General features: G+C 43.9%; 1 long non-coding RNA gene across 1 annotated transcript; it reads right to left on the reverse strand.

Annotated features, from left to right (window-relative positions):
* Positions 1-227: 227 nt before the first annotated feature.
* Positions 228-16905, reverse strand: LOC122230066. Its single transcript, XR_006207266.1, has 4 exons — positions 16832-16905; positions 11036-11122; positions 5022-5122; positions 228-411 (listed from the first exon to the last, which is right to left on the reverse strand). It is a non-coding gene; the product is annotated as an uncharacterized LOC122230066 (long non-coding RNA).
* Between the last annotated feature and the right edge of the window lie 9084 nt (positions 16906-25989).

The raw sequence follows: 25989 nt of genomic DNA on the forward strand, positions 1-25989 counted from the left end.
ACCTACCCTCTCAAAATTTTAAGTGCATAATTCGTTATTGTGGACCGTAAGTACAAGGTGATACAGCAGATCTCTCGAAATTACTCATCTTGCTCGGCTGAAACTTTCTGCCCATTGATTAATAACTCCCAATTTCCCCTTTCCCCCAGCCCCTGGTAACCACCATTCTACTCTTTGATTTTATGAGTTTGAATATTTTAGATACCTCACACATTTTTTACCTTTCTGTTTTTTCTGGCTTCTTTCACTTAGTATGATGTCCTCAAGTTTCACCCGGGGTTGTCACATCTTGCAGAATGTCCTTTAAGGCTGAGTAATATCCCATTGTATGTATACGTCACATTTTCTCCATTCATTCGTCTGTTGGTGAACTTTTCGGTAGTTCCCACATCTTGACTATTGTGAATAGTGCTGCAGAGGACAAAAGAGTGCTAATATCTCTTTAAGATCCTATTTCAATTCTTTTAGGAAAAAACCCAGAAGTGGGATTGTTGGATTATAAAGTACTTCTATTTTTAACTTTTTGAGGAACCTCCATACTGTTTTCCATAATCGTCGCCCTATTTTGCATTGCCTTGACAGTGTGCAAGGATTCTTATTTCTCCACTTTCCTGACAGCTCTTGTTATCTTTCAGGTTTTGTTTGTTTATTTTTTTTAACGTTTTATTTATTTTTGAGAGAGGGAGACAGAGTGTAAGCAGGGGGTGGGGCAGAGAGAGAGGGAGACACAGAATCCAAAGCAGGCTCCAGGCTCTGAGCTGTCAGCACAGAGCCTGATGCGGGGCTCGAACCCACGAGCTGCGAGATCATGACCTGAGCCGAAGTCAGAAGCTTAAATGACTGAGCCACCCAGGCGCCCCTGTTTATTTTTAATATAATGGCCACCCTGTTATACACCAACAGGTATGAGGTGATAGCCCCTGCAGTTTTGATTTATTTTTCCCTAATGACTAATGACATTGAGTTGTTTGGGGTTTTGTTTTTGTTGCTTTTTTTTTTTTTTTTTTTGACATTGAGTATTTTTTTCATACGCCTGTTGGACATTGGTATGTTGTTTTGGAGAATCATCTATTCAAGTCCCCAGCCCATTTTTTTTCAATCAAGTTATTAGTTGTTTTACTGTTGAGTTCTAGGAGCTCCTTAAACATTTGGGAGACCACTTATCAGACACATGGTTTACAAATATTTGCTCCTACTCCATAGTTTGCCTTTTCATTCTGTCGATTGTTCATTTTAATGTACAGAAAACTCTTTAGTTTGATGTAGTCTCCCTTATTTTTGTTTTTATTGCCTGTGCTTTTGGTGTCATATCCATACAATCAATGTCAAGACCTAGGTCCTGAAGATTCTCCCCTATGTTTTTATCTGAGAGTTTTACAGTTTTGGATCTCACTGTTAATTCTTCAACCCATTTTGAGTTGATTTTTGTGTGTGATGTAAGAGTTCAGTTTCTTACATTTGCTCCTGGATATCCAGTTTTCCCAATACCATTCATTGAAGAGACTAAAAAGTGCTTAATTCTGATGAAGTGCAACTTAACAATTTTTTCTTTTATGGGTCATGCTTTTTGTGGTGTATCTAACAAATTGTCATCTAACTCAGGGTCACAAAGATTTTTTTTTTTATATTTTATTCCAAAATTTTTCTAATTTTACTTTCACATTTGGGTCTATGACCTACTTGGGGTTGTTTTTGTACATAGTATGAGGTACTGACGTTAATTTTTTTTTTTTGCATCTGGATGTATAATTATCCCAGCACCACCTGTTGCAGAGACTAGAAAGCTTCACTAAATTGCCTTTGTAGGTTTGTCCCAAATAAGTTGTCTATGTCTAGAGAGAGCATATATAAATGCTCTATTTATGAACTTTCCAGTCTATTCTCTGTCTATATTTGTCTATCTTTTAGCAAATAACACACTGCATCTTGGTTACTGGCACTTTATAACTAGTTTGAATGCAGGTAGTATTAAGTCCCCCCAACTTTGCGTATATTTCTTGAAGCTGTTATTTTGGGCTTTTTGTATTTCCATGTGGATTTTTAGAAATAGTTTAATAAATCTCTACTCCCCAAATAGGCTTCTGAGATTTTGATTGTATTGCATTGAATCTTTAGATTACATTGGAGATCATTAACATTGTAACAATACTGAGTCTCCCAATTCATCAACATGTATATTTCCCATCTATTTAGGTCTTCTTTCATTTATTGCAACAATGTTACAGAGTTTTCAGTGACAGGTCTTTCACATCTCTCTTTTTTTTAATTTTTAAAATTTTTTTTAACTTTATTTATTTATTTTTTTTGAGAGAGAGAGAGAATGTGAGCAAGTGGAGGAGGGGCAGAGAGAGAGGGATACACAGAATCCGAAGCAGGCTCCAGGCTCCGAGCTGTCAGCACAGAGCCCAATACGGGGCTTGGACTCACAAACCCTGAGATCATGACCTGAGCCAACATCGGACACTTAATTGACTGAGCCACCCAGGCGCCCCTCACATCTTTAGACTTCCAAGTATTTCATATCTGTTATGATTTTGTCAATGGCATATTTCAAAGTTTTCAATTTCTGATTTTCTTATCGCTAATGTACAGAAATACTATTGATTTTGTATATTCATCCTGTATATTGATTCTGCCATCTTGCTAAACTCACTTATTAGTTCCGATTTCATGCAACTTTACACATAGATGACCATGTCATCTGTAAATAAAGCCAGGTTGGCTTCTTTCTCAAAATATAAATGTTTATCTCTTTTTCTTGCTTTATTGCACTGTATAGAAACTGCAGTACAACCTTGGGTACCGTGGTAAGCATCTCTGTCTCACTCCTGATCTTAGGAGTGAAGCATTCTCTTTCCCAGCAAATATTATACTAGCTGTGGGTTTTCATAGATGTCTTTATCAGGTTGAAGAAAATTCCCTTCTATTTCTAGTTGCTGGAGTTTTATCAGGAATAGATGTTGAATTTTGTCAAAAGCTTTTTCTGCATTGAGATGATCATATGGTTTCTCCTTTTTTGTTCTGTTAATGTGTATTAGTGCTCACTTTCTTCTGTTTATTGTAATTTTGTTAATACAGATTACATTGATTGACATTCAAATGTTAAATCAAGCTTTCCTTCCTGGGATAAACCTCATTTAGTCATGATATATTATCCCTTTTACATATTGTTGAATTCAGTTTGCTAAAATTTTGCTCAGCATTTTTGCATGAAGTATAGTGGGGTATAGTTTTCTCATAACGTCTTATGCTGGTTTTGATATCAGGGTAACGCTAGCCTTCTGGAACGAAGGCTAGAAGTGTGAGACTGGCCATAGTTTTACCTTAAATGTTTGATAGAATTTCTCAGTGAAACTAACTGAGCTGGAAGTTTTCTCTGTGGAAAAGTCTTAAACTAGATATTAAATTTCCTTAATAGCCATGGGCTACTTAAGTTATCTGCACTATATTAAGTTTCTTCCTGGGTGACTTTAGTAGCTTGGGTCTTTAACAATTGTGTCCTTTTCGTCTAACTTATCAAATAAATTGGCATAAAGTTGTTCATAATATTATCCTTTTAATATCCTGTAGTGACTAGAATCTTTCTCATTAATATTGGTAGCTCTCTTTTGTAAAATCAACTTTGAATTTTAAAATAGTTTTGGGTTTATAGAAACTTTGTGAAGATAGTGCTGAGAACTCCTATCTATCTCCACCTGCTTTCCCCTATTATTAACATCTCATGTTAGTATGGTAAATTTGTCACAATTTGTGAACCAGGGCACGTGGGTGGCTCAGTGGGTTAAGCATCTGACTTCGGCTCAGGCCATGATCTCACGGTTCGCGAGTTTGAGCCCCACATCGGGATCTGTACTGGACAGTGCAGAGCCTGCCTGAGATTCATTCCGTCTCCCTCTCTCTCCCCCTCCCCCACTCACACACATGTGCTCTCTCTCTCTCTCTCTCTCTCTCTCTCAAAATAAATAAACTTAAAAAAATTTATAAACCAACATTGATACATTATTATTAACTAAACTCCATACTTTACTCAAATTTCCTTTGTTTTTACCTCATATCCAGGATCCCTTCCAGGATCTCACATTCTGGTTAATCACCAAGTCTCCTTGAGCTTCTCTTGCTATGACAGTCCCTCAGATTGTCCTTGTTTTTGATAATTTTGATAGCTTTGTGGAGTACCAAGTAAGAATTTTTTAGATCATACCTAAATTTGGGTTTGTCTGATATTAGTCTCATGATTAGAAAGGGATTATGGGTCTGGGGAAGGAAAACCAGAGAGATAAAGGGCCATTCTTACCACATGATATCAGAGGTACCTTCTATCAATATGACTTAACCCCTGTTGATGTTGACCTTGATCACCAGCTGAGGTCATGTGTGTCAGGATTCTCTGCTGTGGAGTAACTCTTTTCTCCCCAGTTTCCATAGTTTACTCTTTAGAAGGAAGTGGTTCCTTCTAAAGGAATTCCACACTTAGGGAGTGGGCAGTCAGGCTCCACTTCTTTGAGGACATCATATCTACATGAATTATTTGGAATTTTTCTGCACAGGAGATTCCTCCATTCTTCTTCATGTATTTATTCACTTTTTTATATTAGTATGGACTTGTGGATATTTATTTTATACTTCAGGTCATAATCCAGCACCTTTCAATTATTTTATTGCTCAAACGGTCCCAGTTTTGGCCATTGGAAGGTCTTTCAGCTGTGTCCCTTTGACATAGCCCCTTGGGGTCTGTCTACGGTCATACCACCCTGAACGCGCCCTATCTCGTCTGATCTCGGAAGCTAAGCAGGGTCGGGCCTGGTTAGTACTTGGATGGGAGACATAGCCCCTTGGGGGTGGCAGTTTAGCACTTCCTTATTCTCTGGCACTGCAAGAATCTGAAGATTCACCTTTCCCCAGTCTTCTTTCTGATCAGTCAGTCTAATAATAAAACATTAAGTTCGAAAGGGGAATATTTCCAGAGCTGGTTAATATGGAGGTGAAACAAAACCAAAAACACAGACTATTTTTCTTTTTACCATTCTTAGTATGCTGGCTTATCCTTTGGAGGCTCCTCTAATGGTCCGCAAAAGGCTGTCATCGTTCCAGGCATCACCTCTTTACACATCCACACCAGAATCTGAAACAACAACAACAACAAACATGCCCACCTCTTCTAAAAACAAAGGGAACTTCCCCATAAAATCCCTACCAGCTTTCCCCTCTCATCTCAATGGCCAAAACTGTGTCACAGGGCCATTCATAAACCAATCCCTGGGAAGGGAAAACAACTCCCTACCCTAGGTCTGAAGCCACTGCAAGGCCATCCTAATCTGAATAGCGCTGCCACACTTTGGAGGGTAATTAAAAATGGGACGCTGTTCACTTGGAATAAGGGAAGTTGGGGTAACAGCTGTCTGCAAAGTAACTAACAGTGCTGTCGTGCAAGGCTATTAGAATTAGATATCTCAGAAATATGTCTGCACTGATAGAAGAGACATCAGTCCACTGCTGGGATTTAAGCAGAAAGTGTGTGGTGGGTGGGGGTAGGGGGTCATGTAGGTTTTGCTGACGGTAACTTGTGAGAGCATGAAAATGCCAGTGATTCAAAAGACTCCCTTGTATCTTTTCTTTCCTTTTCTTCCATTGTCTCTGTCATTTTATTTTTACAACTGCCCTTCCCTCCCCTCCAAATTCTTTTATGACATTTTTGGCTTGAGGCCTTTCCTCTTCTCAAAGGACCATGTAAGTTTCTAAATTACCAGCTTCCCTTCTGGGCATTACAGAAAATAATAAGCGAAGCATCTGTAAAAGTTTTCATGAGTACAGTGAAAGAGTTTAGGTGTCTGCCCTATCTGGAAAATTTTTGATAACTTGACAACGGTAGAGTGAGAATCAACAAAGGGGAAATTTCTTTATTCCAAACCAAGTCATGGTGCATGGGGGCTTGATGTGAGCTAAAGGGAAGGGGGAAGTTAGGCGAGTACAGGAGGGAAAAGATAAAAACAGAAAAGAAAAAGTGACCCTGTCTTCAAGATTTACAACACATAAAACAATGAGAAAACAAAGCCACATTCCCATTGGTGCCTTCACATCACCCTACGCTCCAAATAAGTTCTCTCCTTCCTGCCTTCTCCTCACCATGCTTATTATATCAGTTAGCACATGGTCAACTAGAGGTAATGGAAAAAATGTTAACTCCTAGGGATTTACTTTTTTCACATATTAGCAGTCTGGAGGGAAGCCCTTGCTGCCATTTGTTAGCTGCTCAAGTACATTTAAGAACCCAGCTCTTTCTATCTATCCTGCCATCTCGTTTGCTGGCTTTTTGTCTTTGTGTCTGTTGCCTCATGGTCACAAGATGGCTACCACAGCTCCAGGAATCATGGCTGCATTCAAAGTCAGGATGCAGTAAGGCAGCCAGATAGACAGGGCTGATTTTCTTGCTTTCCATCAGGGCAATCAAAACCATTTTTTAAAAGCCCTCAACAGACTTCCTTGTTGTTTCATTGGCCAAAACTTGGTCACATGGCTGGCCCCCCACTAGCTGCAAAGGGGGCAGAAAAGGTGAGTACCTAGCAAACAGTATTAGCTTAGCCATGATTGGTTTCAAACCAATCACAAGTCTCTATAGAAACTAGATACACTGTGGTTCCCCCACACTTTGCTTTTCCCAGCATGCCCCATGCCCCAAATCAGAGTTCTGTTAGCAAGAAAGAAGGCAGAGAAATGGCAGGTAACCAGGTCTGCCAAACTCATTCACACATGTGCTTTTTATTCTATTCATCTCATATAAAGTGGCCTCAGCAACCCCCTCATTTTACTGAAGACCAATTCATACTTCAGGATCCCAGGTGACCTTGCCTTTAGGACTCACCCAGGACCTGCAGTCCTACCCTGAAAAGAGACCTGAGCAATGCCTCTGATCCAGTGGAAAACCCCAGGCGCTGGAGTCTGCTTTCCTGGATTTGAATTCTGGCCAAGCCTCTTTCTAGTTACAGCCTTGATTTGACCTAGGCTGTAGGTCAGTTAAGTGCCGGGCGGCTCAGTCAGTTAAATGCCGACTTTGGCTTAGGTCATGATCTATGATCTCGCAGATTGTGAGTTTGAGCCCTGCATCGGGCTCCGTTCTGTTCTGACAGCTCAGAGCCTGGAGCCTGCTTCAGATTCTGTGCTTCCCACTCTCTCCTCCCCTTCCCTGTTCGCACTCTCTCTCTCTCTCTCTCTCAAAAATAAATAAACTAAAAAACAAATTTTTTTTAAAGAATTGATTTGAACTTCTAGGAGTGAGGACCCTTCAATTTCCTCATCTGTCCAAAGAACATGAGTACAGTGACTAGCACAAAGCTGTCTTCAATTTTTAAAAAATTGTTAGTTGGGTGGATGGATGAATGGATGGATGGATGGATGAATGGATGGATGATTAGATTGATGGAGGGAATGGAGGAATGGAGGGATGGAGGGATGGATGGATGGAAGGATGGATAGTTGAGTGGGTGGATGGGTGGATGGATGGATGGATGGATGGATCATATCCAGTCCCATAGAGCCACTAAAAAGATTAAATAAGATAGTGTAGATGAAAAGATTGAAGGATTCCTGGCACACAGTAAATGTTCATTAGCCACAAGTAGAAACCGATCATATCATTTCCCTACTTCAAAACCTCCAACAGCTTCAGTTACCCTTAGGGTAAATAGTCCAGTCTAACTGCTTGCACAGTTTGGCCCTTGGCTTGCTCTCGGGCCCCTCCCTGTCAGCTCCACTCACACTGTCGCTCGCTGGCACCTGCACGCCTGCTCCTCCCACCTGGAACTGGATGAGCTTGTTCTTCCTTCAGGTCCTAGCCTTAGGAGTCTTTACCTCCTGGGGACCTTCATTTCTGCTCCTCTCACAAGCTATGCCAGATAAGGTTCCCAGAGCAGCAGGAACCTGGGGTAGCCAAGAACAATTTATCCAAGGAGAGTTTTCAGAGCTGGGAAGCCAAAAAGCCTCCTCTCAAATCGGCACTGCCACGGCCCCGGGCTAAACCAACGGGACTCATCTCATTCTACATCTTGGAAAATGGTGGGAGGCGGGGACTGCAGATCAGGCTGAATTACAGAGAGGGTTGGGACTACAAAAGACAGGCAGGTTCCTCAAAGAACCTGGCCCAAATAGAACTTGGAAAGATCCCATAATTATGTGGGAACCTACAATTTGCCAAGAGTTATAGTTGCAAGCTCCTGAGATCCCTCACTTTATAATATAGTAGTTTCTTATACTCCATACGTAGCCAAAGCTAAACTATTCATCTCTGCTTCCCTCCAGCCCCTCCTCCCTGACTCCCTATCTCTGCCCACCATGCTGTCATTCATTCTCCCAGGCATCCTTCATCCCTTACTCTTACATCGCTGATTTCTGCACGGTGGTCCTCACGCCATTCCCATGGCACCCCCTCCCCGACTGGCCCACTGCACATGCTCAGACCCTGTTCTCTCTCCCCCGGAACTTCTCCCCACCCAGGGCCACTCCCTGCTCCCATCCGTCTTGCTCACAGAGCATGGTTACCTTCCTAAACTACCTCTCCCATCCCCTTGCTGTCTCCTCAAGTACGTTCAATGGCTCCCCATCGTCTCCCTCGTTAGGTCTCACCTCGTGCTCTGGACTCTTCCCCATGAGTGCCAGGGGACTTTTGGTCCTGTCTCTCATTTGGCCTCCTCCCCTTTTGTCTTTATTTATTTTGAAACATGTCATACATTCAAAAGATTGTTCCTAAGAGATGTACAATTATTTTTATAAAGATCATGCCTGTGAAACCACCAGTCACAGTAAGACTCAGCTATGTCGGCTTTGTTAGATGGTCACTGACTTCTGTACTCCCCCATTTACCTGTTTCCCTCCTGCCTCCAAGAACGAATTTTGCCCTGACATTTGCAGGATCATTCCCTTTATTTCTTTTTTTTTTATTATTATTATTACTGAAGTATAACTGACATACAATACCCTATAATATCCCCACAGTAAGTCTAGTTATCATCTGTCACTGTACAAAGTTATTACAATATTATTGACTGTATTCCCCTGATTTCTTTATAGTTTTGCCACCTATTCTTAAATGACATGTTGTCTAGTGTTGCCAGATTCTGAATTCTCTACGGATTGTATCATCTATATTTATTGTGCTGTGACTGGATTCTTTTTTTAGCAGCTTTTTGAGATATAATTCATATACCATGAAATTCACTCATTTCAAGTGTCTAATTCAATGGTTTCAGTATATTTAATGTATTTAAGGTAACCATCATCTCAATCAAATTTTCGAAAATTTCCTTTTCCCAACAAGAGCCCCTGTGCTCATTAGCAACCCCCTCAACCCTAGGCAATCACCAATCTGCTTCCCATCTCTGTAGATTTGCCTACTGTATTCTATTTCCTATAATAGACTCATACTCATTTGGCCTTTTGCACACTCTGTGCTGACACGACATTGGGCCACTCCTCTCCCATGATGTGCCTGAACACTGGTCACTCTGTCTGGAGAGCCTTCTTGGCCATTGCTTCCCACCCAGGGCTGGCCACTTCTGCAGGACCCAACTCCGTCCTCTCTCTTCCAGGAAGCCTTTCCTCTTTTCTACTCCACTCCTGTGTGATTCTTCCCTCATCACATTCTCAAAACATGCTGCACGTGAGTTTGTTTCATAGGGTCTAGAGTCTCCCCAGCTGGGCTGTCAGTTCTCTGAAGGGTCAAGGCCTTGCCTGGTTTTGTTCCCTGTTGTTCCCCAGAGTCGGCTGGGTCTGGCACAGCGCAGGAATCCAATGGGTATGCGCTGAGGCAACAAGAGACGGGTACGTTATTCTGCCTTAGATCATCATCATGTGTGCATAGAACCAATACTGGAAAGAGGGAAAATCACCAAGTACAATCAGAACACAGTGTTTCCTTACCCTAAAAGAGTGGGTTCAACCCACTGGAGGGGCTGGCTCTTTCTCTGCCACCATATGAAATCTCAGGCAGGCCTCGCGGCTTCTTGCTTCTCTCAGATAATACGTTCACAATATCCAGCCCATATAATGGTCAAATTTCCATTTAACGTTAAAGTCCCTCCCTATCAGTTTGGGCCTCCTTTTGGTGGGCCCTTGGAACCATCTGGTTGGTTTCTTCTCTCTTTCACTCACCTTGCTGGCTGTACCTCTGTCCTTGCCAAGGTTAGAATCAGGGAATGGGCAGAGGAAGCAGCCTTTGGTCACATGACTCCTGTGTGAAGCCAGTTCTTTCTCTGAGCCTCCTTCCTGCCCCCCAAAACTGGGGCTATTTCTCACCTATCATGCCTGTGACTCAGGCAGAAGAGTCCCATCTAGCTGGTCACTTAAAAGCCCTCCTTTGGCCCATGGTCACATAGCAATTCCTCTAGCTTCTTTCTGCTCTGGCCCTTCTCTATGATAATCCCCCAGGGCTCTCTCTCACACACACACACACACACACTCACCTCTGGTCCACAGTGAACATGCATCTTTGGCCTGCGGTCAGTTCAAGTGCGGGCACACAGACCTTTTCTCTGTGGCCTCAGCCAACCTCTCACTCGTGAGAATCCACATACCCAGACTCTGGTCCCCTGAGTTACCCATTTTCCTGGGAATACCTGACAAGCTGTCCAAAGGTGTTTTTGAAGTCACCCTCACAGATCGAGGAAAGAAGGTAGCAGCACCACCTCCCCCTCCATGGAGGGATAAAACTCAGTGCACACTGCCTATTTCTCTTCAAAGGAGTCCTCTGTCTAACCTCCAGCCTCTCTCTTGGCCTCTCCAGTGTTTTGTATAGGCTGCAGCTGGTGGTCAGCTGGGGCCTCAAAGCTGGCTTCCCAGTGACCTCCTTTGCAGTCCTGCCTGGGAAACCACATGCCTCGCTTTGCAGTATCATTGCTGTTGTATCTATTGACTTGGTGCCTCAGCCAAAAAGAGAGACAAGAGTCCCATTTCAACATCCTGCGCTTCTCTTTTCTTTCAGGAGACTGTGTGCTCCTGGAAGCAGAAACTGTGCCATACACACCTTCACTGCCTTCTCCCCTCTTACCCGTGCTTAGTGGTGACGTGCTCTAGGTATGAGGTGGTATTTTGGAGGAAGACAGAAGTGGCAGTGACCCAGCAGCATGAAGGAGTTCTGAAGAGGAAAAAGCAGTAGAGTTCAGTTCTGGGGCAATGACTCAAAGGAAGACTTTATTATTAATTTTTTGATGTCTTTTAATAGCATTACATCTAACCTTCGTTTCTTTTTTAATATAATTTATTGTCAAATTGGCTAACATAAAGTGTGTACAGTGCGCTCTTGGTTTTGGAGGTAGATTCCCATGGTTCATCCCTTACATACAACACCCAGTGCTCATCCCAACTAGTGCCCTCCTCAATGCCCATCACCAATTCCACCCCCCCACACACACCCCTCCACTCCTTTCCACCCTCAGTTTGTTCTCTGTATTCAAAAGTCTCTTATGGTTTGCCTCCCTCTGTTTGTAACAATATATATTTTTTTCATTCCCTCTCCCATGGTCTTCTGTTAAGTTTCTCAACTTCCACATAGGAGTGAAAACATATGATATCTGTCTTTGTCTCACTGACTTATTTCACTTAGCATAATACCCTCCAGTTATATCCACGTTGTTGCAAATGGCAAGATTTCATTCTTTTTCATTGCCAAGTACTATTCCATTGTATGTATATATACACCACATCTTCTTTATCCATCAGTTGATGGACATTTGGCCTCTTTCCATAATCTGGCTATTGTTGATAGTGCTACTATAAACACTGGGGTACATGTGCCCCTATGAATCAGCACTCCTGTATCCCTTGGGTAAATTCCCAGTAATGCTATTGCTGGGTCGTAGGGTAGTTCTCTTTCTAATTTTTTGAGGAACCTCCATACTGTTTTCCAGAGCCTCTGCACCAGTTTGCATTCCCACCAACAGTGCAAGAGGGTTCCCATTTCTCCACATCCTCACCAGCATCTGTTTCTTGAGTTGTTAATTTTAGCCACTTTGACCCGTGTGAGGTGGTATCTCAGTATGGTTTTAATTTGTATTTCCCTGATGATGAGTGACATTGAGAATCTTTTCACGTGTCTGTTGGCCATCTGGATGTCTTCTTTGGAAAAGTGTCTATTCATGTCTTCTGCCCATTTCTTCACTGGATTATTTGTTTTTTGGGTGTTGAGTTTGGTAAATTCTTTATAGATTTTGGATACTAACCCTTTATTCGATATGTAATTTGCAAAGGTCTTTTCCCATTCCATCAGTTGCCTTTCAGTCTTGTCAATTGTTTCCTTTGCTGTGCAGAAGCTTTTTCTCTTGGTGAGGTCCCAGTAGCTCATTTTTGCTTTTAATTCCCTTGCCTTCGGAGATGTGTTGAGCAAGAAATTGCTGAGGCTGAGGTCAAAGAGGTTCTTGCCTGGTTTCTCCTCTAGGGTTTTGATGGTTTCCGGTCTCACATTTAGGTCTTTCATTCATTTTGAGTTTATTTTGTGTATGGTGTAAGAAAGTGATCTAGTTTCTTTCTTTCTTTTTTTTTTTTTTAACGTTTTTTATTTATTTTTGAGACAGGGAGAGACAGAGCATGAACAGGAGAGGGTCAGAGAGAGGGAGACACAATCTGAAACAGGCTCCAGGCTCTGAGCTGTCAGCACAGAGCCTGACGCAGGGCTCGAACTCACAGACCGCGAGAACATGACCTGACCCGAAGTCAGTCGCTTAACCGACTGAGCCACCCAGGCGCCCCCCCCCTTTTTTTTTAATGTTTAAAAGTGGTCTAGTTTCATTCTTCTGCATGTTGCTGTCCAGTTCTCCCAGCACCATTTGTTAAAGAGACTGTCTTTTTTCCATTGGATACTCTTTCCTGCTTTGTCAAAGGTTAGTTGGCCATACATTTGTGGGTCCAATTCTGGGTTCTCTGTTCTATTCCATTGATCTATGTGTCTGTTTTTGTGCCAATACCATACTGTCTTGATGATTACAGCTTTGTGGTAGAGGCTAAAGTCTGGGACTGTGATGCCTCCTGCTTTGGTTTTGTCAATATTACTCTGGCTATTCGGGGTCTTCTGTGGTTCCATACAAATTTTAGGATTGCTTGTTCTAGTCAAAGGGAAGACTTTAGAAATTCCATTTTTAAAAGTTGCTGAAACTTGGAAGCTGTTTTTCAATGAAGTCAGGGACCTCTCTGGTCCAGGTGTTTCTGGCATTGAGTCAAAAACAAGTATATGACGTAAGTAATGTGATAAAGCAATAGTCTCGGTAATGCTGAGAACATACAACATAGGCACGATGAGGTTTAATAGGGAGCAAAGGATCACTTTCACTGTACCTGAGTACCTCCAATGATTTTTCTAGATAACTCTGCTCCCCTAATCAGATCTGTCACCAACCACTTCTTCAGGACATTAGGACATATACTAGTCCCTTTGTTTAGACCTGATGAAGGTGTATGCTCAAGCTCTTGTGCACATAGAGAAGCAGAATTTATTAGCAGGCTTTCAACCATAGCTAAATTATGGAAAGAGCCTAAATTTCCATCAACTGATGAATGGATAAAAAAATTGTGGTTTATATACACCATGGAATACTACTTGGCAATGAGAAAGAATGAAATATGGCCTTTCGTAGCAACGTAGATGGAACTGGAGAGTATTATGCTGAGTGAAATAAGTCATACAGAGAAAGACAGATACCATATGTTTTCACGCTTATGTGGATCCTGAGAAACTTAACAGAAGACCATGGGGGAGGGGAAGGAGGAAAAATTTTTTAAAAGTTAGAGAGGGAGGGAGCCAAACCATAAGAGACTCTTAAAAACTGAGAATAAACTGAGGGTTGATGGAGGGTGGGAGGGAGGGGAGGGTGGGTGATGGGTATTGAGGAGGGCACCTGTTGGGATGAGCACTGGGTGTTGTATGGAAACCAATTTGACAATAAATTTCATATTAAAAAAAAGAAATTTATTAGCAGGATGAAGAGCTCTCGGATAAGAAATTATTATAAAAAGTGTCACACTTCTACCTCAGCAGTGATCCTGGGTGTGACACTGAGGCTGAATCTCATCACCTTGCAGTCAGGGTATCTGTTATATCCCGAACTCACGGGCTTTCATCTGCACCCGTTTGTGTGTCAAATATTTGTTGACGTTAGGTAGGAATTCTAGGAGTTAAGGGGTACAAACTTCTCCCTTCTAGTAAATTCCTTGACTTAGTTTCAGCCATTAGCCTCCCAATGCCTCCCCAAACTACCAGCTCTTCTCTGTCCCCACCACAGCCCCCAATCAGATCTTCACCATTACTCAACAAGTGAATTTGTACAAAAGAGCTTTAAAGTAGTTCATCACCTACCCTACCAGCCTTTGTTATCCAGCCTACCTTCAGTATGGATGCCTGTGATGGGCTGAATTGTGCCCCCACCTCCCCAGCCCCCGTCCATACTCGTGTGTTAAAGCCCTAACCTCCAGTACCTCAGAATGTAACTATATTTAGAGATGGGGTCTTTTCAAGAGGTTGCAAGCTGAAACGAGGTCATCAGGGTAAGCCCTAATCTGATAGGACTTGTGTCCTCACAAAAAGAGGAAATTTGGACACAGACAGGCACACACCATAGAGGGAAGACCATGTGAAGACACAGGGAAAAGACGGCCATCTACAAATTAAGAAGAGAGGCTTCAGAAGAGACTGAACCTTCCAGCACCTTGATCTTGGACTTCCAGTCTCCAGGACTGTAAGAAAATAAATTTCTGTTGTTTCAGCCATCCAGTCCGTAGTACTTTGTGATGGCAGCCCCAGCACATTAATGCAATGCCCACTAGCTTCCTACACGTAGGTCTGCACATTCTCCTGTTTAAAACTCTTCTAGTTCTCAGACTCCCCATTTCCTTTGAGAGCAGGTTCAAAGTCCTTAGCATGGCATATCTGGATCTTCCTCCAAGTCCAACCTGTCTCTCTAATGTCATCTCCTGCTGACCTATCCTAGCCCATGCTATCGTTCATAATCCCATGACACAACAGATCATCCCAAATGTCAGAACACACTGTGCCTCGACCACCTTCCTGACTTGGCACATACTGTCACCTCTGTCTGGGAATCACCCTCTCTGTACCTCCCTAGTTCTTCGAGAGATGCTTGTAATATATACAATCATTGAATTACTATGTTGTACGCCTGAACATCATGTGTTAAGTATACTTCAATAATAAAGATTTTAAAAAATAAACCTGAGGCAAAGAAATAATAATATGATAGACCGTGTAATAGTTTACCTAGTTGCTTATTATTTATTATCTTATTCCTCTAGAATATAATCACCAAAAGTCAAGTATTTTTGTCTGACTCATTGAGCGCCATGACCTTGGGCAGTAGAATAGGACTTTGTACTTGGTAGACACTTGATAAACTTTTTGATTGAGTGAATGAGGTATGGAAGGAAGGAAGGAAGGAAGGAAGGAAGGAAGGAAGAGAGGAAGGAAGGAGAAGGGAAGGGAAGGGAAGGGAAGAGGAGAAGAGAAGAGAAGAGAAGAGAAGAGAAGAGAAGAGAAGAGAAGAGAAGAGAAGAGTCGCTCAAATGTCACATAACCCTAATCCGTACACCCCCAAGCAGAGCTGGTCCCTCATCCTCTGTGCACCTTCCAGCACTTTCTCTATTAGTGCACTTAGGTCTTTGGGCTGTGATTGTTTGCATTGAGTTCCTTGAGACTGAGATGGTGTTTTACTCCATACAACTGTAGCACTTAGTAACTAGTGCTCAATAAATATTTGTTGAATGGCTGATGCTATATACTTATAATTTGTCTTCCCCTCCAAATTCACACACTGAAGTGCTAATTCCCAGTGTGATGGTATTAGGAGATGGGGCCTTTGGGAGGCAATGAGGGTTAGATGTGCTCATGAGGGTGGGACTATGGTCTGATGGGATTAGGGCCCTTATAGGAAGAGATGACAGGCAGCTCTCTTCCTCCCTCCCTCCCTCCTTCCCCTCCTTTTCCCCTCCCCCTCCCCCACTCCATCTCTCTCTCTCTCTCTCTCTCTCCCTTCCCCTCCTTCCCTTACCCCACCTTACCATGTGAGGACACAGCAAGAAGGTACAAGCCAGAAGAGATCTGTCACTAGTAACCAAATCAGCCAGATCCCAGCCTCCAGGACTGTGAGAAAAATAAATTGCTGGTGTGTAAGCCACCTAGTCTTGTTACAGCAGCCTGAGCAGACCTAAACAGCCGGATGGCTGAATAAGTGAAGGAGACACTTTCTCCCGTTTTAAACAAGGACTCTTCCCCAGACCTGGTCATCATCCCCTTAACGTGGTGTCTGTGTGACACCCAATCATGGGCAGACCCCATCTGTCCTGTTCTTCTGACACCCATGAGCTGTCTTCAGGCCCCAGACCTTTTCTAGGTACACATTATCTGTGCTATATTCTCTTTCCACCCACTTTCTCCTTTCAGGGCTCAATAACTGCCTTCGATCTTCGCTAAAAAGTATGAAATTTATTTTTTCCACCCTGGAAACTCCTTGCTCCTTTCTTTTCCCAGGAGCCTGTTTGAGTAAATCCACCTTTCCCAACCATCTTCCTCGCCCGGGCTCTTTGCCAGTATCACCCGGGTCACACTTCGATGATTCTGTCCTGGGGAAGTGGGGCTTTGGTTGGAGGCTCAGCTCCCTCCTGAGCTGCTTTCCTTCGTGCAAACCCAGGACTCGTCAAATTCTTCTCTGGTTATGTAATCGCAATGCAATTTCCACAGGCTTTCTCCTAAAACATTTATAATGTCGTACCTTCAAGCATACATAACTCAAGTAACTTATATGAGTGTAAACACACATTAAACTGAAATAGAAACATCACCCACCTGAGACGTCGGGCATTCCATTTCGGGGTGAGCCGTTGCTCTCCTCACATGGACACAGAGAAAACCTGTCATGTCAACAAAGGAAATGCCTGGTGGAGAACGGACGTTTTCTCACCATGTTACTGACATTTCAGTAAGCCTCTCCCAACCCCCCTCTCAGCCTCCACATGAAGGAGTCTGAGAGCTGCAGAAATTGTAGGGCAACAAGCTGAGTGTTTGCTTACTTCCTCTCATGTTAAGGAGCCTAGAGAGGGATGCTGAAGCATGCCAGGGTCACTCATAGTTAAAAAAAAAAAAAGTGAACTTGGATTTGGAGGGAGCAGGGGAGGAGGAAAGCCTTGGAGACACAAATATGCTCTGTAATAGCACTGTTCCCCAGGATAGCCTGCAGCCACATGCAGCTATTTAAATTTAAATCAATTAAAATTAAGTAAAGTTTTAAATGTGGTTCCTTTGTCACGTGAATCACATTTGAGGTGCTCAAGGGCCACCTGTAGTGGCTACTGTACTGGACAGCGTGGATATAGACGATTTCCATCATTGCAGAAAGTTCTTTTGGGTAGCTCTGATGTATATTGTAAGTAAAGGGTTTTTTCTTAAGTCTATTCACTTATTTTGAGAGGGAGAGAGAGAGAGAGCACACAAGCACGGGGGAAGAGCAGAGAGACAGGAGAGAGAGAGAATCCCAAGCAGGCTCCTCGCTGTCGGCACAGAGCCCCATGCAGGGCTCCATCTTGTGAACCATGAGATCTCGACCTGAGCTGAAATCAAGAGTCGGACGCTTAACCGACTGAGCCACCCAGGCGTCCCTGTAAGTAACGTTTACATGGAATCCCAAAATGTGAAGTTCCTACAGCTGAAATGAGTGTGGGGAAAATATGGAGTGAACTTCAGTGACTGCCAGAAACATGATTTCTTTTTCATCACTCATAGGTTCTCTGTCAACACAAGTGAAAGAAAAGAATGAAAGGCAGAGAGAAGAAAGGAAGAGCAGTCAGATGGTTATCGGTACAAAGGCGTCTCACTGCAGATCAAGAGAACCCATCGTTTTTAGAGCAAAAGAAAACCAGTGGCCAGAGGCCAGCTTGTCTGAAGTCTGGTCAGGAGGTGGCACGCACTTTCTTTTCCAACGAAAGTGGCTGCAAATGTCTCTGTGTGATCATGCAGACAAGGGTCATGGGTCATTCAGGTATTTGATGTGGCAATTTAAAAGACTTAATATGAAAGAGGAGTATGATGTCACCTTTAAACAGCTCCTAACCCCTATTCACACAGCACTCCCTTTTCTTAAGGCCATGTCGGATGACTGAGTTGTGCAATAACTTACGTGGGCGCCGTTGCTGGGGGGAAAACACACTCATGTGCCAGGGAACTGACGGCACTTGCCTAAGCCCGTCAGAAAGAAAGCCAAAGAGTCTAATCCCAAGGAATCCTTGGCATTCGGATTTCGGGGCTCATGACAGCGAATGGACACTCATGTTCTTGGCTTCTCTGCTTCCCAGTCTGTCTCTCTGGGTTTTTAAACCGTTGATCTGTTTGGTAAGAGTTCACCTCTTCCTCCACGGTCATGTAGGAAGTGGCCAGTGTATTCCATCTACCACGTAGATTTTTCAAGACCTCTTAACAGCCATCCTGTGGGAATAGCCTTGACTTCTGGGCTTTACAAAACGTCTGAAGTGAATCAGCTTTGCTGACTCCTCACTCCATCCACCCTGTGTGGCGGGCTGGCCGAGGGGTGGGTTCCTCCAAATAAATCTGGAAGCTGGAGGGCTCACGTGAAGGATTCGTATCTACTGCTTAGCAACGATGGCCTGGCAAACTGCTCCCAGTAGATGGGCAGATTGGCCCAGTGTCTGAGGCTGGTTATGGTTTGCGGTGAAACCCTCCTGTGATTCCCTCTGCCGTGAACTCCGACCGGGCGAGGGACGATGACAGGACGAGAGCCCAGCCTGGGTTCTGCATTGGTTGACTTCCCCCTCCCACGTCCCCGGCACTGTCACTCACCCTCTCACCAGAAGGAGGAACAGGGAGATGTCTCGGCACCCACATCCAGGGGCTGGCAAGCCTGTTCACCAGCTGGGGCCCAGAGCATAACCACCAACTCTCCAGGATCCCTCAAGAAGGCTGTGTGCATACCCCTGTGTGCGCATACACACACGTGGACATACACACGCACACACCACATATACACACAACCTACACACACACATACACACTCACACATACAACATACACCATTCCCACACATGCGCACAGATACACCCATACACAGGTACACCCACTCACACACACACACACACACACACACACACACACACATACACCCACTCGCCCTACACATGTACCACATGCAACATACACACTCTCATACATACATATATGCATGTACATATATGTACACACATGCTTTTGAGAGCTCAGCCCTCACCAGAGCCCTTTGACCTGGACCCTCAGGCAGTTGGCCTGAGCTCAGGGTGGAGAGGGGGCTGTCCTTCAGTGCTTTCAGCTGTATTGCCACATTAGCAGCTCTCTCATTAAAAGATACGTGACCTCGGGGGCGCCTGGGTGGCTCAGTTAAGCGCCTGACTCTTGATTTCAGCTCAGGTCATGATCTCACGGTTTGTGGGTTCGAGCCCCGCATCCAGCTCTGTGCTGATAGCACAGAGCCTGCTGGGGATTCTCTCTCTCTCTCTCTCTCTCTCTCTCTCTCTCCCTCCCTCCCCCTTCCCCTGCTTGCACACTCTCTCTCAAAATAAATAAACATTTTTTAAAAGCTATGATGTCTATTGATATAGCATCTGGCCTGTGATGTCACAGGGATGGTTGATACAAGGTTATGATACATCTGGGAAGGAGATCTGTAAACACGCCAGCAACCAGAGAGGAGGCGGGACGAAGAATGCAAAGCCCCTAATAGGAGGTCGATGGCCTACTTCAGAAACTGGCCCCCCAGGCTGACCACCGGGGCCCGGAACCGGTTTGAAGCCCATTCCCACGGGTGGCGTCAGACACCGTAGCCTCTACTGTTCCCGCGAGACGCCCAGCTTGCCCTGAAACCTGCAGGCATCCGGCTACCTCAAAGGAATGGGGAAGAAATAAGGGATGATGGGACCGCTGAATTGTGCTGTTTTTAAGGTGGTGCTGACCGACTAATAACATCTGGGTTTCGGGGCGGGCTGCACACGCTCGAAGCTGCTGCAGACACGAGCTAATTATCCTGAACTCAGAGGTAGGTGCACACAGGCCCTGTCAGCAGTTGAGCCTGCAAAACCACTTACTCCGTCTCGCTTCTTGCAGCAACGTGCCAAGCAATCGCTAAGCGCACGCTCTGTCTAAAATACCCGGATTGAAACTACCAGCGCTGGGGATCGCGGAGGCCACCCGTGTATTAGCATTCTCTCTCTCCCCGCCCAGCTCTGGGTCGCTGTACATTCTTCTAGATTCCAGCACCACTCAGCTTCTCTTCCTCCTCTGCAATGCCTTCCCCACCGTGCTTGCCAGCAAAGCCATCCTTCTCTATAGTGACCAACTCTCCCAGTTGGCTCCAGACTGTCTCCATTTTGGCGCTGAAACTCCCACTTCTGAGGACACCTCCTAATCCTGGGCAGATGGGGACCATAGGTCATCCTGAGTCTCTTGCAGCCCTACAGGATCGGTAGCATGTGATTCTGCTATTAATGAGACTGTATACTGTCTAGCAACATAACCTACTGACACAGGCGGAGTTTGTCCCAAGATCATAAACTGCCAGAGTCAGGGAGCTTTTATTAATCTCCTTGGCGTACCTAAGAATTGCAAGTTGACTTCCATTTATTTTAATACCAGGTCTCTGCTTTGACACAGTTCAAAATGAGACCTCTATAAAGGTTTTGTCCTCTGAAGACAGGATGGAGCTTTCCCATGAAATGGTGTCTTGAGTCCTGATCTTCAAGGTTGAAGGTCCAGACCAAGAAGGAGCTAGGGGTTTTGCCCTGATCAGCAGGAGAGCCCTCGTGGCCATCCTTTCTCAGCCAGTCCCTAGAAGTTTTATTTAAATACAGACTCCGAGGGCTCATTCCCAGAACTTTGGATTCAGGACTAAAGTTCCCCTGGTGGTTTTTGATTCCACCGGTCCTTGAAAAACAGAGCAGAAACTCTTTAACCCAGGTGGGACTAGCTGTTGGTTGCCAATCACAAAAGGCCATGTACAGGGGCACCCGGGGGGCTCAGATGACAGCAACTGACTCTTGACTTTGGCTCAGGTCATGATCTCTTGGTTGTGTGATGGAGCCCCGCATCAGGCTCAATGCTGACAGCATGGAGCCTGCTTGGGATTCTCTCTCTCTGCCCCTTGCACATGTGGGCATGCACTCTGTCTCTCTCTCTAAAATAAATTTTAAAAACTTAAGGAAAAAAAAGACCACTTACAGTGCAAATCCATATTAAAAATGGAAAAGATGCATACTTGCCTTAACCACTTCAGTTTAACTTAAAATATGTAAAGTAAGGAATCTTCACCTATTTTCTGATAAATGCCCAAAGCCTTTCTTGGGTATGGGTTTGCTGATTGGATGGCTTCATTATTTTTCTTCTGTAAGTCACATCCATATATTTCTAATTTTGACTTCTTTAAAATAGAACAAGAATTTAAAAATACTTGTGAAGTGTTCTGAGTGTGGCCTCCTTCCAGATCCTTGCAATGTTTTTTCAAATCTTTTTACAGTTGTCGCAACCATACCAAATTAAGCCAAACTTTTGAGCAACTCACATTTGTTGAGTCTCGTGGAAGCAGGCAACTCAGAGACACACTCTGTAAGGTAGGTTATATCCTTTTCCGTAGAACATAAGTTGGGGGGGGGGGGGGGCGCCTGGGCAGCTCAATCTGTTAAGCGTCTGACTCTATTTCAGCTCTGGTCATGATCTCACAGTTTCGTGAGTTCGAGCCCCACATCGGGCTCTGCGCTGACGGTGCAGAGCCCGTTTGAGATTGTCCCTCTCTCTCTGCCCTTCCTCTGCTCACACTCTCTCTTTCTCAAAAAATAAAAAAATTAAAAAATAAAGAAAAAAAAAGCATACATTACATGAGAAAAAGAAATCTTTGTTACTTTGTTCACCAGCTGATTCTGAGCATGAAGAACAGAGCCTGGCACATTGTAGGTGTTCGATTTGTTTCTAAAAAGATGGTTCCCATCATATTTAATTAAATTAATTATTTACTGTAATAGTACAACCAGCATAAAAATGTTTAGGTGCTAACACAATGGACTCAGTAAGCACAGCAGATAAATCAGCAGGTGGGTGAGAGAGTGGTCAACTAACTATGAGCATACAACATGCCATGGGCATTGATTAGTGTGTGTTTTGGAGGTGATGGGGAGTGACCATTAAACTGGGGAGTCCATTACGCGAACATTTGTAATGAGACTCTTCACTCTCCTGGTAAGTAAGATAAGAAGCCTCGGTCAACTGAGGGCTGAGAGAGTCAAAGGAAGGAGTCATTTTTGGTTGTCAAGAAACTCTTCTCCCTCCAAAAAAATCATACGACATCTTTCAACCTGTTCTAAATAACTAGGGGCTGCTGTGGTTCCCAACTGGGAGTAGACATCTTACCACCATTTTAAGAGCAAACTATCAACCTGCTTCTTAATGCTCTTTATTCATGCCCTTCTTTGCCATGAAGGCATTTGAATAAAATCACTTGAGACCACATCTAGAATGGTGTCACAGAGTCAGACTGCCTTGTGCAGATCCTGGTGTTATGTCAGCAATGTGAAACTTTGGACAAGTTCTTTACCTTCTCTCTGCCTTAGCGATGACTCCATAGGGTTATTGTAGAAACTCAGTGAGGTAACACGTGAAGCACTTAAAACTCAACACGTTGTTACCATGTTTTATCTGTGCTTCTTTACCAGGACTTAGTGAGTGTCAAAAACAAATAAGCAAACAAACAGAAAAAAATTGGTTGATTGAAGTTCTGTTCCTACCACAGAAGAATTAGTGTTCAGGGCCCTGATCCATTGCACGTGATTAACTTTTGCTTCTTCAGACCACATTGATTTCTGGGGACAATCAAGACTTATATAAGGCAAGAGGCAAGTAGAGAATAGTGGAGTTTCAGATAGATTTGGAAAGGCTGCAGTAGAGTCAAGGAGCGATATGCGGCTGTCTCATTGTCCAATAGGCTCTCGCTCTCTCTCTCTGACCCCCACTCCCTAGAAATGTGGTATTACATTCATTGAATGAAAACTTACCTTGCCATTAAAACTGATTGCATTAAAAAATTGTATTGATAATGGTAAATGATTTCAATATTAATTTAAGATTTAAAGGCAATCAAAGGCATTCATGTATTAAGGAGAAGCCATTGGCTAATAAAACAGATGATATCCTCGACCTCATGAAATACATGTTCTTGTAGGATGGCATAAGGTAAAGTGTTATATGATTCTTGGCCTGTGGGCTTTGGCTAATGTTTGGATGGCTAGTCATGAACTTGGAAGGAACAAGCTTGGATAATTAGTAAGAAGGAGGTTACTAATCGAGGAGGTATGTGGATGGCCTTCTAGGAAAGTGCCCTAAGTGCATACTCGCCAAAAGACTCTCTTGCAGTGGCAAAGGTGCTGAATAAACCAGTGGACAAAATACCCATCCCTGTTGCTATCGGTCAACCTCCTCCCCAGCCACCCCAGTCAGTGACTGTTCAATGAGTTCATGAGCAAAGTGGCCATGGAGGTGGGAAGGGAGCCTATTGATGAACTTAAAGACAAGGCTAGTCTGGCTGCTTCCAGTGCTGAGACCCAACTTACAACAAGTATGAGCCATCCTTTATCTCCTAATACTGTCTTTCCTGGAGGGACCAGCCTGCCCCCTGAGGACAGATTGCCTTATGTGACCCCCTTCTATCATGGGGCATCAGCATTTGTCCTCACTGATATAAACATTCTTTCTGGATTTGAACTTGCCTTCTGTTACCTGCCATTCTTTGGTCAGCATTGCCATCCACCATACGTATTGCTTCTGTCCAAGGAACACGCATTACAGAAAAGAAATAAGACAATGGGCTGCTGCATGTGTATTTCACTGATCTTACATTATACATTTTCACTCAGAAATACATTTGCAAACACACACACACACAAACCAAAAAAAAAAAAAAAAAAGTGATGTTGGTTGGGATTGATTTCTCCTGACTCTCAAGGGAAAATAGAGCTTCTGCTACAAACTGAAAGCAACCTGAAGGTAGATGAACCCATGGATCCCTGGGCTATCTCCTGAAACCGCTGTGTCTAATGGTAAAAATCAATCAAGGGCTAAAGAAACCCTCTTCAGGCCTGACCACCAAGATCTCAGAAGTCTTGAGAATGAAGGTGTGTGCCATGTCCTCAGGTGCAGAACCCTGACCAGGTGAGATGCTAGCTGACTTCAAAGAAATCTGGTGCTAGAGGAGGGAAGACAGATCTACCAACTTGACCCCATACAGAAATGAGCAGCACTATTTGCTTCCCACTAAAAGATATATGTTGGTATTTTAACTAATTTTCTTCTCCTTTTGTCCCACTATTTCAAATAGGGTGGTGGTGGTTACTGATGCAGCTTTGGGGTGTTGGTGGGGGTTCAGTGATGACAGCCAAGAAAGAGTTCTTGAAGATGTCTTTGGTGCAAAAAAGGTGATTTTATAAAAGCACGGGGACAGGACCCATGGGCAGAAAGAGCTGCACGGGGCTTGTGCCAAGTGACTGCTTATATATTGTGGAGTTGGGGGAGGTAAAATCAAGAGAAAGTTTCTTAAAGGGATTTCCATTTACTAAAGAGGATTTACAGATTACTGGAGGCCTAGCTATTGTCAAGCTAAGGTTGTTTTTCCCTCTAGCAAAACATTACATTAAGATCGTAGGGAGTTCCTGGGGCCCTGGGTGGCTCAGTCCATCGAGCATCTGACTTTGGCTCAGGTCATGATCTCGCGATTCACGAGTTAGAGCCCCACATCGGGCTCTGTGCTGACAGCTTAGAGCCTGGAACCTTCTTCAGATTCTGTGTCTCTCTCTCTGTGTGGTCCTCCCCAAGTAGTACTCTGTCTCTGTCTCTGTCTCTCTCCCTAAAACAAATTTTTAAAAAATTTTAATAAAATAATATTTTTAAAAGATAGTAGTGAGCTCCTTGAGATTAGGCTATTGATAAGACATTTGTAAACTGATGGAGACCATCAGTTTAACTGTTTTCTGTCCTTTCCTTTGTTCTTGGGCAGCGAGAAGTGCCTGAGGAATATCACACATATCCCACCTGGGGGTGAGGGGGTTTGTGCTAGCTTGTGCTTGGCTCTCAGTTTGCCTTATGGTCCCTCATCAGTTACCCTTACAAATTTTCCCAGAGGTTACAAAATATCAAGATCATTATGAAATAAATGAGAAATGGTCAAGACCCAGAGATCCTGAAACTCCAAGCCCTCAAGGAAGGAAAAACATATTTCCATTCAATGGTATGAATGATGGTTGTCATGTTAAAAAAAATTTTTTTTAATGTTTATTTTTGACAGAGAGAGAGAGAGAGAGAGAGACAGAGCACGAGTTGGGGAAGGGCAGAGAGAGAGGGAGACACAGAATCTGAAGCAGGCTCCAGGCTCTGAACTGTCAGCACAGAGCCCAAGGCGGGACTCAAACTCACAGAGCGCAAGATCATGACCTGAGCCGAAGTCAGACGCTCAGCTGACTGAGCCACCCAGGTGCCCCGATGGCTGTTATGTTAAATGCAAAGGGTAAGTACAGGAATAAGAGTATTTGTTGATATTAGGCCGCCAGCGGTGTGCACTAAAGGACAACTGTCCATCTTTCTGTCTGTCCAGCCTCTCATTTCACCCACACTCCGAGTCCCCAGGGATGCAAAGACAACCACCCCTGATAGAGGCCCGGAAATGGCAGACATCTTCCTCCCCAGCCTCCTCGGACCTAGATATCTTTGATCAGACACATCCACCTGGACTTCAAATGAGGAAAAAGTGCTGCCATGAAGCCAGAACGGCAGCAAATTCTCTATGCGTGTGTCGCCCGGGGAAGGAAGATTGAGGTGGGGACAGCAGCAGCAGTGGAAATGCCAGGAGAGTGGTGACTGAAGGCCCTGAGGTCTTGGGTCAGCAATGGAGGCCACGCATCCGGGCGGGCTGTGGCATCACATTCCCTCCTGTG

This window comes from Panthera leo, chromosome C2 (genome assembly GCF_018350215.1).
Source record: "Panthera leo isolate Ple1 chromosome C2, P.leo_Ple1_pat1.1, whole genome shotgun sequence".
NCBI lineage: Eukaryota > Metazoa > Chordata > Mammalia > Carnivora > Felidae > Panthera > Panthera leo.